The 7095-nt window shown below is 38.1% G+C and overlaps 1 long non-coding RNA gene across 1 annotated transcript; it reads left to right on the top strand.

The window, feature by feature from the left end:
- The first annotated feature begins 3144 nt into the window (after positions 1-3144).
- LOC117536010 lies at positions 3145-6825 on the top strand. The gene is made up of 3 exons (XR_004567487.1): positions 3145-3240; positions 5334-6239; positions 6428-6825. It is a non-coding gene; the product is annotated as an uncharacterized LOC117536010 (long non-coding RNA).
- The last annotated feature ends 270 nt before the right edge of the window (positions 6826-7095 follow it).

Raw genomic sequence — 7095 nt, 5'->3', positions numbered from 1 at the left:
TGCGAGTTATGACGCTCTCAATTTCACATTCTAACCGCATGTTTATAAACTTCAAATGTTACATAGGAAAAAATATACTCACTCATATTCATTTGGATGTCGCTGAGGTCTCTGCCATTGCTTCTGCAACTTCTCCTGTCCTTCCTCACCGCAAAAAAGCCTGGCGTCACAATCATATCCCATATTCGAGCCTCTGCACATGCGCCACAGTTGTCCCTGTGCGATTTACACAGCTGTGTTGCGTTGGAGATAATCGAGCAGCATATGGCTTCAACAGGTCTCAATTCATTTTTTAAAACGACTTAAATTAACTAGGTTTAAACAGCTAACTCAGATATATCAATTACATTGGGTAAAGATGCATTCATTAGATTCAACAACTCACAGAGTTCACTTTTTTGAGTGTATGCCAACCGACTGTAACTTGTAATGTATTTTACCGGTCATGTTCTGGCAACCTTATGTATTTTAACGTACATTTAAAAAAACAAAAATTAAAAGTGTACTTATATCTGTACATTTCGTTACAGTTTGCTTCAAGAAGTGGCTTCAACAAACAGAAATGCAGGCCAGATTGGGAAAGGCTGGATGCTACATAACGGGGAAAAATGATGGACATGAACAAGAAAAATATATAAATATTGAATTATATTTATTATTTTTATTTTAAATCAAATGCACCTGTTTTAGATAATATATTAATTTTGATGTAGGTTAATTTGTAGGTTGGTGGTTTTTTGTATAATTATTGTATTGTTACTGTGTATTTTTTGTTATATTAACTAGCTATTTATTAAATAAAAAATACTGTTATGAACACTATACAATATCTATTTTGTGTTGATTTTTTTAAATCAACACTTAAAACTCACTTTCTCTCTGGCTTTTGTTTAATTATTTATTTATTTAGTTCTTTATACATTTAGTTCTTTATTTTAATAGTTATAACATAACATAGGATTTCATAAAGTATTTTTTAAATAGTTTATACATTATTCGAATATAGGAATAGTAGATAGGATTACTTAAAATATAGTACCTTATATTTCATCTTTTTTCCCTTTAGACCCTTGCGGTTTATTCTTAAAAACCCTTACCCACCCCCCATTTTCCCTCTGCTGGTCTATGGCCTTGTAGAGGGTAACGGGGTACATAGTCGCTTAGATAAGCGGGAGAGTGCATCTAACGAAGAGATAGGTTGTTGTGCTCCCTATCTCTGTTTCTTATCCTATATCTAATAGAACTGCTCGGGTCTTGATACATTGAGTGGGGAAGTTCATGAGATCTTTTTAGAGGGTTATCAAGAATAACTTTTATCCAATGACTTTTTCCCTCTCTGTCTGTGTCTGTGTATTCTTTTGTTCCGATTAACCCAGCCAAATCTTTTTTCTTGTTTTGTATCTATATCTACGCCGGGATCCGGAGTCGAGGCTGATCCTCTTGCTGTAGTCCTGTGTCTTGGATCCTCTATCCTGAGTTCTGGATTAAGTCATGGACTTCGGGTCGTGGCTGAACCTGTCTCTGCGGTGCTGCCTTGGGTCTCGTCATGCTGCTTCCCTGATGGCTTCCACAGGATTGTAGCTGACATCCTCGTGGTTTCATCTTCTTCTTACAGACCAGGGGCGGATCTATAAAAATATTCATGGGGTGGCAAGAGGGTGGCAGGAGAATTTGAGGGGTGGCATCCCCTGGCAGAAGTATATGCTGATGTAATCGCAGTCATATCAATCAATGTTAACTTGGAAAGCCACAATATTGATATTTTAACTCAATAACATTAGGTGACATTATTGTGGCACATCAGTAAAGCCTTACATATACATATATAAGGTGGCAGACGTAATTTAATGAATTTTAACTGAATTAGTTGGTTTCACTCTTAGACCAGCAGGGGTACCAATCTATGCAGACTGCTGCAATAAGTACATTAATTAACTGTCTCATCGATGTGTGTCTGAATGAATATGATAATATTAACAATCATATCATTCCTATCAGCTGTCAATCCCTCAAGATGCTTGCTCACCCTCCTTCAAATTTGAAAGACAAGTAATTACTATCATAAATCAAAATAATCAAAAGAACAGTTCAGCGTCCCACAACTTCATTGCAAACAGTTACAACCTGGACTTTACATCAGAAAGAACAAACATTAAAGAAGTGACTAACTGCATCAGTCAGGGTTAAAAAAACGTGTATTCAGCTCAAACATATACATCGCTGCAGTTATTATCCAGTGGAAAGTCCTTACCTACTGGCCTAGTTAAATCAAAGTGGTTACTTTCTGTTGGCTGGGCAGTGAAGTTTTACACACCGTCTTATTTGACTTTTCAGGACTTAAAACTGTTTTTTGGGGGCAGACCCCCTCAAAGTAGAAAAATATTATACACACGTAAGGTCATCATCTTAACAGTTTATTATGCTCATCGACTCATCCGTGAGCAGAGCATCAAGTTGGCATGTCTATTACAGCTGAATGTGGCGATTACCATCTTGATCAGCAAAACGCCTCACAAACGATTTAAAGCTATGGTGCGTTTTGATTCAATGCTGAGTACAGCCAAACTTGACAGGCTCTTCTCTGTCATTGTAGACCGCAAACAGTGGCGGCTCCAGAGTATTTGTGTTGGGTAATCTATGGTAGGCCTAACCCATACAGTGGTGGGGCTGAAGTCAGTATTTGCAATGTAATTACATACACGCTATATCGCCCCCCTTGACAGTGAAACGCCACGCGTGAGGTTTAGATGATTTCCCTGTCTCAATCCAAAAGGCACATTTGTCTTGTAGTAAATAAAAAGGGCGACCTGGAGCCAATCCTGTAATTTCCCCACAAGTGAAAGAGTTGACATGCTGAAAACCCAACCCCTGCAGGGGGGTCTGGGGGGATTCTCCCCCAGGAGATCTTTTTTAAATACTAACATAAAATACACATTCTTACGGAAGAGGATTAGGTCCACATAAAAAAATGTTTTGTGAGGATTTGAAAAAAATATTATTATTTTTTGTTCTGAGAAAAAAGTCAGAATTCTGACTTTAATCTCAGAATTCTGACTTTTTTCTCAGAACAAAAAAAAATATTTTTATTTGGGAGAAAAAAGTCAGAAATACCGGTAACTGTAGAACCAGCTTCAGTGAGAGATTTACACATTGCAGTAGGCAACAATGGAGGACGTGAGTGAATTTCTGCGCGCCAGAGGGGTCCAAGAGGAAACCATATTGCAAATGGAAGAACAAAAGGTGAGTTATAAATATATAAGTGTGTTTTGGGCGTTCGTAAAAACAACGAAAAGGCGTTAGAATATGAAATGCAGACATTGATGAGCTAGCAGCAAGTGCATTAGCTTATATGCTATGGCTCCCCCCCATCTAATTCAGTAAATAATGGTTTAGTTCGTTGACACGCAAGTTTGTGCTTGTTGGAACAGTGGCGACTAACCAAGAGCAACAGCCTGTTGGTTTTCATGTTTCTGTAGAGATTTCATTAAGTGTGTTTAACAAGGCAGCTAGCTGACAATCAGAAGGCTATTAACCATCAAAATGATCAACATCTCAAACATCATCTCGTCTAGAATGGAGTAAGACAGTTGTGGTTGTGGCCCACAACCACAACTGTCTTACTCCATTCTAGACTTGTTTCATAAAATGCGTATTTTTTTACAATATATATATATATATATGCCTATATATACGCATTTTATGAAACAAGTTAGTGAGGTTAACAGTAAGAGTGTTTAACACTTTCTGGCTTTAAAGGGATAGTGGAAATGGAACCTCAAATAGTTTCGTTTTAACTTATATACAAGCATAATTACGTACCAAAACAATCACACCTGATTAAAACAAATATAATAATTGCCTTACGCATGTTAGAAGCACTTTATTGCAGCTTCCCCGAAGTTTTTTAGAAACGAAATGTTTCTCAGCCTAACCGGAAGTGACGAAAACTCAGGAAGACGATACGATAACAAACCATGGCGTCTATGCAGAATGAACGTGGAAGGGCAAATATACCAGACAAAGAAGAAGGATTGTACGAGGTATCCAGTGATGATAGCGAGTCAGAAACATCCTCTCGGCTTTCCTACGAAAATGTCGTTTTAGGAACTGAATCTGAATCCGGTTCAGTAAGCGACGATGGTGACAATATTGAGCCAGAAGATGGACCATTACGTCCTTATTTGTTCGAGCCCGAGCCCGAGGTGATGGTTCACGGCATGGGCAATGGCGAGGATGACCAGGACCAGGCGCCAGATGATGCACCCCTACCACAAATAATCTTGACTGGTAGGTCCCTAAGCATAGCTCACGCATCTTAAGATCACCTGTAGCCTTTACAAATATGAATCATTGTTAACCAGTTAAGGCCGAAGGTCCCCCCAGTGGACCCCTCCCACCGTTTTTTTTCTCTCACATGTCTCAGGGCTTCTTAACATTTATGAAACTATTAATGTTTCATACCCTTTTAAAGGTAAGAAACTCCGCTAACTGACAATAAGAACAATTGTTAGCTAGAAAAAACACAAGAGTAATACCAAGCCTTTGAATTAGCATTGAGCGAAACAATGCTAACTAATGCTAACGCTTTTTTACACACAACACACGGTAGAAATGCCCTTATTACTATCTTAACTGCACAAACAAGATATACGATTTAAAGCTGAGACTCCACAGATTCCACACATGTAATGTCATCACTGTAAGACCTCGAATTCCTGGAGCTATCAGCCAGAAAAGAGAAAGTAAACAACATCCGGTTCCAAAAATATTACAATAATTACGTCTTACCTTTTTTGATTTGTGATCAAAAGTTGTGTTTAACGGAATAAAAACGCATCTCAAGGTTAATCCAATGTCGTTGTGTCACGTAGAATTTTTCTGTCGCACTACAGCCATACAAAACACATCTATTCACCATAATAAAGGTCGGCTATTCACATGCAAATGCTATTGAATGTCCGCCATTGTTTGTGCCCGTCTTCCTGAGCTCTCGTCATCACCCGAAGATTCCCGACGATTCCCGAAGTATTTCGTTTCATTGAGAGGGCGCAGTAAAATTGAAAATAAAATGAAACTAGGCGGATGAAATTAAAAACAATTGTTTAATATGCTTCTTTTTAATAAAAATACATAAGTTAAACCCAAAATTCGCGGATTTCCACTATCCCTTTAAATTAAAGGTAGGATTTGTGTTCCTGCATATAAAGTGTTCCTGATAAATAAGATCCGTACTCCGTAATGGACACTTTTACTGAGCATATACTGTTTAAAATAGGAAGAAGAGTCTTAACCTTACAATATTTAAACAATATATTTTCTTTTCTTTTTTGCAGATTAAAAGCAACGTTATTGTCTGATGTACAATTCAACTGCCATATTACAACCCCTCCTACGAATACCAAATTGTCCTCTTTATATTCTGCATTACATCAGTTTGCTGCGCTGCTCACAACAATGCCTGCAGAGCCGGATTTGGATGACTTAATTAAACTATACTTCAGACTTTCCCTAAGTAATAAATAAATACTTGCTATTTTGGCACACACTAATCACATTGTAATTAGTGTCCGAACATTAAAGAGAATTTGTAAAAGACTTAACCTGTTCAGGAGGAAGAACCAGTCTGACTTGGAGGAAGTGCTAGCTTTTGTACAGCATGAGATCATGACTAATGGACAGATGCAGGGATACCGTTGGCTTCATCTCCGTGCAATTCAACAGGGCCTTGTTGTGTCACAAGATAGCATAAAACGCATCATCAAACTGGTTGATCCACAAGGTGTGGAATTAAGACGAGCCCACCGCTTGAGAAGACGTCAGTACAGATGCAGAGGGCCAAATGCACTTTGGCACATGGATGGTTATGATAAACTAAAGCCCTATGGCATTGCCATCAACGGCTGTATAGATGGTTTTAGCCGCTATGTGTTATGGATGGAAGCCTATATCACAAACAGTGATCCTAAAGTAGTTGCAAGTTACTTTATCAAAACAGTTTCAGGTATAGGTGGATGTCCAGAGAGGATTCGTGCAGACAGGGGCACGGAAAATGTTTCTGTTGAAGAAATGCAGATGTTTTTGCGAAGGAACCACCCAGACAGTTTTGCTGGGGAGAGAAGTTTCCTTTATGGAAGAAGTTCTGGATGAACCTGTTCCAAACTCTCCAGGAAGATGGCCACTTCACAGGAGACTTTTTGGACAAAAGTCTTATCCAATTCTGTTACCTTAATCTTGTTCAGGTAAAATATTTTATTTATTTCTGAGATTAGTCATTAATAAAAGTAGTATGAGTAATAATAATATTATAATTCACTATGTTCGTGGACATTGCAGCAACCTCAGCCTCCATCTAGACAGGTAGAAGTTATGTCCGAAAGCTTCTTAAGACATGTGTCGTCTACATTTACTGTGCTTTTTTTCTATGCAGGATGAACTTGATGAAGTGGTCAACACCTGGAATTCCCACAAAATCAGGATTTTGAAACCAAGATCAACTGATGACACAGCATCTGGTCGGCCAGTGATTATGTACTCATTCCCAGAGTTGCACAGTGCTGAGGATAGACTCAAACCTATTGCCATGGAGGAGGTCAATTTGTGTATGTTAGAGTGTACTCCCAAAGGCCAGTTTCCGTGCGATGAAACTGTTTTTGAACTGTGTTGTCTACTCATGGCGGAAAACGGATGGGATGATCCAGCAGATCCATTTGCTGCGGCTGATCTATACATCCTGTTACGAGATGAAATACGACGACAAGTATTTGATTAATGGTACATGTAGCGTACATGTCATTATGCAAAACACAAAATACTGTTCAGGACAAAACTGACCTTAAAAAATAAGTAATTATTTAGTCAAAATGTATCAATAAAAATCATAGTCAATGGTATTTCATGTATTCCTTAAATGTTTGTCTCTCAACACTATTTTCATTTTTCTTTACAGCTTTTCAACAGTTTTTTTTTAATGGTAGCCTACTGTATGTATGGGCCAAATCTTTGTTACATTTTTCTACATTGTATACACAAATAATGTACCATGTGTTACACAATGGTAACAACTGATTGCTAATTTTCACTCAGTTGCCAGATTAT

The sequence above is a fragment of the Gymnodraco acuticeps genome, unplaced genomic scaffold (genome assembly GCF_902827175.1).
Source record: "Gymnodraco acuticeps unplaced genomic scaffold, fGymAcu1.1, whole genome shotgun sequence".
Classification (NCBI taxonomy): Eukaryota; Metazoa; Chordata; class Actinopteri; order Perciformes; family Bathydraconidae; genus Gymnodraco; species Gymnodraco acuticeps.
The sequence above is the reverse complement of the archived record's forward strand: the minus strand, read 5'-3'. Positions and strand labels throughout refer to the sequence as shown.